Genomic DNA, 11792 nt, shown 5'->3' with positions numbered 1-11792 from the left:
AGCTGGTCGACGGACATTTCTTAGTGGCAACGAAATCTCTTTCGCGAGAGATAATATTTCTTATACCGTGAATGTTAGAACGCCGAGACGGTAATGTCCTTATTCGTTATTTGGCGATGACTGATCTAATTTTATACTGAACAAAGTCTCGCAAATCATATAGCTACGAAAAATCATTTATGGTTCCTTTTTTTGGTTCCTATAATCGTTAGGAATCTCAATCCCAAACTCTTATAACGGAAATTGTGTAAGTACGGAGGAGTAATAGTAAAGATACTATTAGGGCGATAATTATTATCACAAACTCATAAGTATTACGGAATGGCTTTTAGCGTTAGAGGCTTGTCGTTACATAGATTATGGTTATACGTGTCGGGAGATTATACGAACCGCAGAATACCATGCATTTTAAAACAAGTAAACAGGACTTTGCGGAGAATCGGGACATTCCATTCTCCATTGTATTTTGTAACTTCCATTAGTTTGAGCATAAAAAAACCATTGAAAAGAAAACTATTGTCACTGAACGAAAAATTCTTATCGAATGTTCATTTCGGCTAACCACCCTTCAAAAATTTTGAAGGTCAGAAGGTTATCGCGGTTGAAACTTTTCTGAATTAACTACCATTCGTAAATCTTTCGCGATTCGAACTGTGCAAAAAAGAACTTTTCGTGCAAAATTGACCCGAAAATTTTCGTAAAAAACAACAAGAAATTAATATTATTATACTTACCGCACCGATTTCGTACTTGTCGAATAAAATCGGCGGTGGTATAATCAGCTATAATTAAATAATAAGTCAGTTGTCTTTAAATATTATATTACCTATATGAGGAATTATGCGCTCTGCAGATTCAAATCGCAGTCTATAATTTTTGTCGAATTTATTTTATTGGCATAACAATGGGAACTGTTCACTCCGTGTTATTATCTGTTACAGTCTACATCGAAATAGTTTTTCGGTATACATACTTTGACAATTTACAAAATTATTTTTTTGTTTAATTCAAATTTATGCGGATGGCGCTGGGTGGTCTGTCTTGGGCATAAACTCCGCGACTGTTTTGTGAAAGTTTTGCAAACCCTCTTCGAATAATTTTTTTCCACTTGCAATGATGTTCTGGAAATCCGGATTCTTTGCAGCTTCCTCGAATGATTTTTTGGCCTTGGCGGCAAGGTTTTCTAACGCAGCTGCCCCCTGTGCAAAAGGATCCTGGGTCGTCGTTTCGGGGCCGGAATGGTCGGGCCTTGGATTGGCCTAAATTGGAAGAAAAAATTTTCTTTTTAGAAAATCTGAATTTCTGTTAGGGGTAAAGCATTGAAAATTATTCAACAAAAATTTGAAATCTGGTTAATCCACTTATAGAAGTTGATTTCACGGAATTTTGCATCATCCTATTTTATCTGATTATCAAAAATGACAATTTCGTTAACGCGTATCACGAGTTTTAAATAGACGATTGAAAATAGATGGGCTGTTTGAATATCGGTACGAATGAAGAGAATGAATTAATGTTCACCTGGATCATGTAGACCATACAGAGGACCAAAAAAGTGAAGAGTACGAAACGAGCCATGGCGAATTTTTGATTAATTTCAGTCCTTCTCGAAGAACGATGATCAACTGAATAGCTATGAGCTATTAGACTCACATAAAAGTAACCGACTTGGAGCTGATTGTCAGGGGGTCAGAGGTTACAATGATATCATCTGATCTACAGCGCAGACGTAGAAATGGTCAATCGCCTATATCACGTGTAGAATTTGTTGACCATATTCTTGTAGAATTCATTATACGCTTGTTATACGATTTACATCAAACGCAACTCTTATCTTTTCCTTTCTCCGAACCGCATGTTCAATATTTCGTTCTGGAAAATTTATTTATAAATTACTTCACCGCTGCATGCGTCAATCATTCAGATGTCATACCAAATACTTCGAGTCCAGTCAAAACCCAAGGTGATCGACAATTACTTATGTAACACATAATGAAAAAAAAAAAGCAAAAATACCCGAAAATCTGAATGTCCGCCTAATACTTACATGCGAATAAGATAAATTTGCTCGCAAAAGAATCTAGAGTGAATTTGTTTTATAAATTTTCGTACTGTATAGAAATGTTATTCATTATTCGTTATTGACAACATGTTTCACCCCGCAACGAACATGGAGGTGCACGGTGGTTACCATCATGCTGTCCTAACTTAGCCGTTACGAGTGACAAAGGTCAAAGTTCAATGACAATGACCCCGATATTATCAGTATCCCATTGTGCTTGTTCACTATACAAACGAACTTTACGTATGGGAGTACAACAACAACAGACTAAAAAAGAACGAACTATGAATCATTTTTGTTTTGTGTGTAATTACCGATCTTATTTATTCTCTATAATGTGAATGGGCAAGGCTAGAGTTGAAACGTGAATTTATTCCGCTGTGCACATGAACTGCGTGACTTGTGAAACATTGTTTTTTTTCCACTCACAAATCGCTTTTTATCACAGCGGGTTAATCGAAATTTTGCGATAATTCGATCAGCTGGGTTAAGATGTTAGAAAAAATAGTGATATTATTTAACGCGTTGTTTCGCGGATCAGAATAGCAAAAAAAATGTCTGCACGCGAAGGCCAAATTTTGCACTCACAATTTATTTCAATTCGTGGACAGAGTTTCAGGTAATGCGGAGGACAATTCACGTTTCAGTTTTTCTTCTCGTTGTTTCGCTCTTTTCAGCTCTGCCTTGGAACCAGCGTGGAAAGTATCCAAAACTCCAAGGAAGAATTCAATGACCGGTCTATTTTGCTGACCATAATTTGCCGCAGGTTTTGCCAATTTTGACGAACGTCTTATCGGCAACTCTATAGACTCTTCAGAACTCCTCAGTTCCTCGCAAGAAACCATACTAACACAAGTTAAAGCAACGCACAAAATACAACAAATACGAAAGACGTTCATTTTGTCAAATAGATCACACCTTCGAACGCACGAATAAGGTTCTTGCGCACTTGACAATGTTAACTTTTCAACGGTTAGCTCCGTGTGCGGCGCTTAATTCACCTTGAATAAATTTTATTATCGTATTAAGGTTCGAAGAAGATAGCGAATTCAGCACATTTTTCAATTCGCATTTTTTACCCACAACTGTACCTGGCTGACATTCCAACGTATTGCAGTTCGTTCCGATGGAAATGACGGAACAATTTTTTAATTTCGACCAATATAAAATCACCGCGAATGAAGTTGGATGGGAAAAATAAATTCACCGTATCTTTTCAATTTGTTAAACTTCTTTATTTTATCATCTTACAATCAATTCAATGGGAAATATACAAACAGCAAAGATTCAAGATACCTCGGTTCAATCTATCAACCTTAAGTGTCGCAAGGTGGATTTGAGGATCCGAAAACAAGGTCAAACAAGGCACGTTTGTCTTTAGGAAATTTGGTCTCTGGCACATTCCAAATCCTCACAGCATTCGCAATTTCTTCGTTCAGATCAGCCAAATTGATCTGATAAAAAACTACTGGACTGGTGGAATCCTGGATACGGGCGATTAGAAAACCACCTTTTTTGGTTTGAACTGCAACGACATCTCCGGGTTTCAAGGACTCGCATTTAATCGCTGCGGCAACTTCCTCTCTTGATAACTTTACGTAACTATTCGCAATGTTGTTCTTGCTCGTGGTAAGCGGTTCCAACGATGTCACCGGTACCAGACTCACGGAATTCGGATCGTTATTCTTCGGCCGTTTGATCGTATCCAGAGAATCGAGCAGCGCTTGCAATGATTCCTTAAGGTTGTCGACCTTCGTTTCCAAATTTTTTATTTCCGAACCCTCGGCAGTAAGATTGCAATCAGGGGTCCTAATTGAATTTCCACCAGCTATTGCAGTTACAGATGTGATCAATCCAGACGTGAGGACATCCCGAACATTTTCCGATTCAATTTGACTAATAACACCGTTGATGACGTAATTAAATGTCTTTATAGTGTTAGCTTTGACATCGGTTTGAGTGAACACTCCGTAGCCGACAGCGGTTGTGCCGCCACGACCATCAAGGATGTAGGTGAAATGGTCATCGAACCGAAAGTTCGCTCCGTCCGTGACACTCAACACATGGTCCAAGTTGGGGTCAGAGTCGTCAACACGAATGACTCCGTTAACCGTCGAGTCAAACGAACCGTCCGGATTTCTGGTGAAGGTTGCATTTTGAATCACGAGATTTCCTATAACAAACTCTCTAGATTTTGGATCAGTTATTTGGCAAGTTCCGCTACCATAATTACTTCCGGTGACAGGGTCCGTTAAAATATGCTCGTTGCGTAACAAATAGCCAATTACTTTCTGCGAATTATTACCCGCGTTTTTATCCGGAATGATCTCAGTCACCGGAACAGTTACAGTATTAACGTCTGGCTTGGGTTCGGAAGTTTTCGATTTCGTCCGATTGAGACTTGCGAGTAGTTGTTTGTAATAATCGGGTAGCAATACGACAGGCACAGCCGGTTCTTCGTTCGTCTGTGTCGAAGCGCTTTTGTCATCATAGACAATTTCTGAAAATCTCATGGTGCGGGTGTTACCGTCAGGCTGAACGTACGTAACGATATTGTTCGCCGTATATCTTCCCGTTTTCTGCTTCCCATTTTCAGGATTCGTTTGTGTGAATTTTCCAGTTACTTTCGTGGTGAGGTGCCCATCGCTATCCTCGGAGGTGACAAAATTATGATCAAACACAACGTGAGCTCCGTTTGCGTCAAAGAGATCGGGGTCTGAGTTATCCGATGGAGAGTTTGGGTCGAAACCATCTACGTAAAATACCGTTTCTGTTGACACGGTAATTGATCCGTCAGGATTCGTGGTATTGGACGCGTTCAGAATTACATATTTTCCAGAAATACTTTTATGCGTTCTCGGATCGTTCAAACTGTACAATCCTTTCCCCAAATTTCCATCGCTATCACGTTCTGGATACTGAACATCTTCGGACAAAAAGTTATTGACCGGCAGGGGTTCTTTAGTAATGGAATGAACATTTGGATCGTCAACATGTAAAAATCCTGACTTTACGACATTAATTGTACCGTCGATATTCGAGACGAAAAGTGTGTTTTTAACGACGAAGGTTCCAGTGGTGGTGGCTCCGGTATTGACATCCGTTAAGGAGTAAGTTCCTTGTACGTCGGTAATGGGACTTCCACTTACTCCGTCGATTGCGGTGCTTACCAATTTTTTGATCGTGAAATTTACCTGATTCGTGAGACAGTCTGAAGCAGCGATATCGTCGGGGCGAATCACGTCCAGCCTTCCCGACTCCGTCGTTTTCGACAGGCCCGGAGCTATCTCCTCGGCCGAGTAATCTTCGACTACGAAAGCTGCAGCTCGAGATTCTTTCGTTACAGGATCGGTTAGATAGAGTGTTCCCATGTTGATCGTACCAATGACATTTCCTTCAACATCAACCACTGCAGTCACATACTGATCGGTTATAAAAGCCATACCGTCTGTCACTATAGAAGAATCGTCGTTATTCGACAATCCGTTTTCATTATCGTCTGTTTTTTCGTCCGCATATGTCAACTCGGTATGTTCGTCAAAGTAGAATTTTGCGAAACTAATTCTACGGATATTGCCATCGGGTTCAATGCCTGCCCAGACATTCAATATCTCAGCTCCTCCTGTCTTTTTTAACCCTGTTTTAGGGTGTAGTTGAATGAATTCCGAAGTTCCAAGCTCAATGCGGTCGCCGTTTTGGCCAACATAGGTAACCGGATGATCTTTGAGAGAAATGTGTACACCGTTCACGATGTAAGGCTTAAGATCTGTGCTGGTAGATTCCGAGTCGGGGTCAGATCCGTCTACATAAAACACTGTCTCCATCTCGCTGTGAATTGAACCGTCAATATCTTCGACAAGAGTTTGTGACAGAATTTCGAATTTTCCAGTCAGATGTTCACTCGTTTCTGGATCCAATAAATCGTATTTTCCCGTCCCCAGAATCCCGTTGCTATCGGGTTCCGGGTACTGACGTATATCGAATGTAGAGTATCCTTCATGATTGGCTGGATTTGGTGGTTCAAAAACGAGAGGAGGATCCGATCCATCAACGAACAGAACTCCCGACTTGAAGAACTCAATGATGCCATCAGATTGTGGCTGACGTATCAAGTTTGCAACCATGTAAGTTCCATTCTTTGTTGTTCCACTTGTGACGTCCGTCAGAGAATAGGTACCTCGATCAATGGTTTTGGAGGTCCCGGTTTCTTCGTCTACTTCTGTGACGATCAATTGTTTGATGAAAAAGTTTGCTTCGCCTGTGGTGGTCGGATTGATTTGTTCCATTTCTTTGAGCTGATCTACGATCAATGTTCCCGAACTTGTCACTTCTAAGGTGCCCGAATCTTGCTGCTCGATCGAGTAATTGTCGATTTCGAAACTTCCGGACCAAGAAATTTTCGCTTCAGGATCCGACAAACGAAACTTTCCTGCTTTAGTCGAAAGTAAGTTGTCAGACGGGTCATCTGCTGCCGTCGCTTCGGTGATGAACGATGTGCCATTACCGAGAATATCTGTGACGTCAAAACTCTTTTTACTGGGTTTAGGAGAAGCTGACTTCAACGGATTAAGGCTGTTAACAAGTGCTTCGATAGAGTCTTTCGTCAGTGACGAATGTTCCGTAGATGGTTTCGTACTCGTAGATGGTTTCTGATTATGCCCAGGATCAGTCGAATTCGAGGACGTTCCGCCACTTGGAAGCACATAGACGATATCAGAAAAGCTGCCGAACTTTCGGAGGTCCTCAGAGCCATCGAGATTAGTTTCCCTAACGAAATTCTGAACTACATAATTTCCAATCGTTGTTAGTTGACTTATCTGATCGTTTTGGATGAATCTTCCCGTACAAATGGGGTTGGAATTTCCGTATTCGTCTGTAACCCATTCTTGATGATCTTCGAAAATAAACTCCGCCCCATTCGTGACGATCAAAACAGGATCAGAGTTATCGAAATTCGAATCATTTCCGAGACCGTCGGTGTAGATCAGACCAGACGTTACCGAGTCGATCGATCCATCGGGATTATTCGTGCTGGATGCGTTGTAGATAATGTATGTTCCCGACTGAAATCTATTCGTCCTGGGATTTTTGAGGTTGTATATTCCAGTGCCGAATATTCCATCGCTACTGGGATTCTCGTAAAGATGATCATTGAATAAGAAATATCCGCTCCCATCTGGAAGAGTGGATTCTTCATCAGAGGATGTGCGATTGGATTTTTTGCCTCGCAGAACTCCAGATTTCACGACGACCAAAGTCCCATCATCTTCTGTTTTCGAAATGGTGTTTTCGACGATGAAATTTCCCGACTGACTCTTTACCGCGTCGGGGTCCATCAACGAGTATGTTCCGTTTTCAGTGACCCGACGATTTCCGTATTCATCAACCGTAGTAACGATTTTGTTCTCGATCGCGAATTGGCCTTGCCTCTTAACTGGTGTTGTGCTCAAAGAGCTGCCACCGTTGTTGGGCGAATTAAAATCATAGTCACCCGTGTTACGAACGTGAATATCCCCATTCGGATCAGTCTGAACTGTTCCGTTTCGAACCGTGTAAGTTCCAGAAGATGAAACGTTCCTCGTAGGATCGAAAAGGTTGTAAGTTCCAGTTCGAAGAATGTCTACAACATTTCCAGAATCATCGATTTCCTGAACGAGTTCCTCTCTGATCATGAAAAGTTCGCCGTCGACGATCACGGGCGCCGTGTTGTAGAATAGTTTCTCACCCTCACGGTTAGCAGATGTTGCAGGATCTATAGCGTCCAAAACTTTAGTGATATCTTTCTCGGGCAAAGTACTCAATAACTTGACGAGCATTTCAAGTACGTGGATTGGATCCGTTTGATGAGTGTTGACGGTTTTTAAGAGATCGTTAACTTTTTTCAAATTTTCCATCGTAGATTCGCTGGATGTTGGATCGGAGGTATTATCATCCGGTGATTGATTTTGCGGTTCTTTGATCGCCAGTAGAATTTTCACCGCTGATCCAATCAAATTGGTACGATTTCCAAATACGATGTTTGACAATTCTCCAATTTCCTCGAGATAATCATCCTCAGTTTGAGGATCAGAAGTGCCTGGTAGCAAAGGAGTTGTCACAATGATCTCGCCGGGATCAGCGTCGATCAATGCCTTGTATAATTGATCTTCGAACTCCAACACGGAATTGTAAATATTACTGGATCTTTTATCGGCGTCATCTTGAAGAGCTCGTTTGATACTAAGAACGTAACGTTGGACAACCTCGATAACGTTGCTACCAACGTCTCCTCCAGAGACAACAACGTTAATAACAGATTCTAGCAAATTGGAAAGAAGACACTGGAGTTTCTTGGAATCGTCGTTTTGAACGACCGTCGCTACCGATGTTTCCAAGTCATTCAGACAATTGCAAATGGCTAATACCGTCACCTGATTCTGTCCAGTCAAAGCTGCGCTCAAAGATTGAATAAAATCGTCGGCTGCTTGGCTAACGCTCGTCGGTGGATCACGAGACTTCAGTTGATTATCCAGGGCAAGCGTCTTGCTACACAAATTTGGTAGTTCAGTATTCCGAAGTTGGCCAGTGATGATCTTTATAAAAGTCTTGTGAAGGTCATCCAATGCCGATTGTACGATCTCTGCGTCGTTTGGAGCCAGGCAATCGGTAACCTTGTGTTTGAGTTCAAGATATTTATTGACGATTGAGTTGTACGTAGATTCAGAAATGGCCGGTAAATTGGGGGTGGAACTAGTCGTCGCTGCGTCATTTTTATTCAGTGACTCCAGTCGGTTGATTAAATTCTTCAGCAGGATTGTTTCCAGATTTCCAACTTCTTCATTCGGCGTTTCGTAAGCTGAAGCTGCGATAATCCTTGGGATATTTGCCAAGCAATCAGGCTTTACAGACGACAACTGATCGAGTAAGATCGTCGCCTGGTGCAACAGCTGGTCTCTTTGGCTCCAAGAATTAGGGTGACTATTAGATTGCTTCGGGTTACAATCGCAGCTGATTGGTAACGAGGATGATATCGGATGGTTATTCAGACTTGAACTCAACAATTTTTGGAGCAACGGTCGTTCGCTATCGATCACTGCACCGAGTGCACCACCCAGCCAAAAGATGACCAAAAATGTGGTGCACGTTGAAAATAATGTCCCCTTGATCATCCCCATGATGAGATCAAGAATTCACTAAAGAGCGGTGATCGAGAAACCCTCATATATTATCCTTGCTGAATCGGAAAATACTGATTGAACACGCACGGCGTGATCGCAATCACCAACACGACGGTTTTTGTTATGTGTTATCATTAACGATAACACATTTTCATAATATTAATACGCTATCTCATCGGCGTTTCAAAATTTTTGCACTTCCGTCTAGCTGGTCGGCGCATACGGTTCAGCGAACTGCATAATCAATTCGACAAAGTCCCTGAAACTTACTGCACACACGGCCGGACTAATTTTCAATAAATTTCACAGGATAAAACGGGACTTGGGTTTGAAAGATTCATCAACACAATTCCATTGCTAGTGCAAATTACTATATTGCTGCACGCATTGCCTTTTCGGCTTTGTTTTATGATTTTTTTGATTTTTTTACAGAGAAATGCGTTGGAATAAAAATTCCTCGTAACGGAATAAGTTAATAACAAGGTAAATAGGTTGGCTGGTGCGTTTCCCTTTGCACATCATTGCAATCGGGTACATAGTCAGGGCATTCGCAAGCAGGGACCAAGACCTTGTCAACTGAGGTAGTTAAGCCGGTGAGTTTTCTGTCATATTCGCGATGCTCTACTGGCGTTTCAATGGAAAACGGCAACGGCGAGTAATGGGGATGTTCTCGTTCCACGTAGTGTTCAAATTCCAGCGACATCGACGGTTTGTACCTGAAACAGGAGATGTACGTTTCCGGTCATCTATATTCGAAAGAGATTCGAGCTGATTCAATCATTCATTTTTCATTCTTACACTGGTTTAGGGGCGTGAACTGGCGTCTGGATAGCTAAATCGAAGGTGTAACTTCTAGCGCTGGGACAGGGGACTTGATGTTGAACGGCGACACCGTAGCTTTTTCCTCGCAGAGTATCGTAGCTCGTTTCGATCACCGGGGTTTGAATCTTCAATGGCAACGTAAGAGAACGTCCAGGACTCTGACAGGGTGGTGTTATCACAGAGTATTCGTAGCTCTTTCTCGATTCCTCTGATTCCGCAGGGACAGTTTTGGGTACCTGTGTTGTCAATGAAAAATATTGAAAAATCTCCGGTTCTAAATTGTAGAAATGAAACAATGTACGAGTATAAGTTTTCAAATACCTCAATGGAGTACGGGATGGATGTTTTGCAGTAGCAGGGCTCTCCATAGGTAACAATCTCTGCCCCACTAGGAATAGGGCTTTCGTGATTCGAACACGAATTGCAGCTGCAACTCGGTGGATGGTAATCGCAACCAGGATAAGCCCTAGTGATGGTGATTAACACGCCTAAAAAGGCCAGAAAAGCCCAAGTTCCCATCGATCTCATGATCTTACCAATTAATGATTCGAGAGTGCCGATAAAAAAAAGTTCCATGGCATACATATAGACGCCGAAAACGCGAGGTCAGTTCCTGTTTGTCGGCGTTTGTTTACAAAACACCTGTAAATTTCCCGGATCTTCTTCCTCTTCCTTAAGACAACTATTTTGTTTTGCATTTCCTCGACGTCACGATTTCGCAACATACGTATGTTTACGTTTCCAAATTTGAAATCTCATCCCCACTGACGTCATTAAATTTTCAATTACATATGTTAGAAGTTAGGTATAAGATAAAAATCATTTTTTTGTTCTCCCCTTCTTCTGCACCTATCTGACCGGAAGAAGTGACTCAAAAGTCGTTTTTGATAGGAACGTTAAGGTTTTTCCCAGGGTTTTTTACGGCCCTAAATTTACGAGGGTGAATGAGTAGGGGACAAACTCTTGCGATTTGTTGGCTGTTGGTTCTGCTTTGGTATAACACGGGCGTTTCACATAGGTGTCTGTCCGGATGGTAGAGAGTTTGGAGTGGCTGTCGTCAGCTCGTAACCGTTCCCCTGTGCTGTGTTGGATACATACGATCAGCACGGTAAGCCAGATGGTAGACGCACATGGGCGCCCAAACTCCTTCAGTCTTTTTTCCTGGAGGAGAAACTTATGGACTGTCGACAGCGCGTCATACACTCGGAAGTAGTAAATGTACCTATTATAGTAAGAAGCTTTTTAGTTCCAAAAATACCTATGTCTGCATCAGCTATTCACACTTTTACACCTCCGTATGTAGTGTTATCACTCGTCGATCTCCACTTTGAGATTCCCCCGACTATTAAAATGCCGAAAGTCTCTATAGATTGTCGTACTCAAGCATATTATTTTACGTAAAGAATGTTTAAAAAGAAAATATTCCGAACGAATTCAATCTCCGAGTAATTTGAAACTTTTATTGCAGGTTGAGTACATTAAATTATCATGACTATCGTAAAGCGTAACGCTGTTATTCCTTATCGAAACGCAGATCTCGGTATTTCAAATCGACAGGAAGAAAACTATTTCCAAAGTTCGCTGATCCTCAAAATCGTGTACTTAAAACTTAGAAGAATCATAGATAATATATCTATGGAAGAATATTCGAATAAAGCTCAGGATTAAGTAATGAGATATTGTTCATTTATTTGTCAGGGTTGGGGGGACATGATACATACAAGGGAAGAGACTAGCTACAATGTTTTGTT

This window comes from Athalia rosae, chromosome 2, assembly GCF_917208135.1.
Source record: "Athalia rosae chromosome 2, iyAthRosa1.1, whole genome shotgun sequence".
NCBI lineage: Eukaryota > Metazoa > Arthropoda > Insecta > Hymenoptera > Athaliidae > Athalia > Athalia rosae.
Note: the sequence above shows the minus strand (reverse complement) of the source record.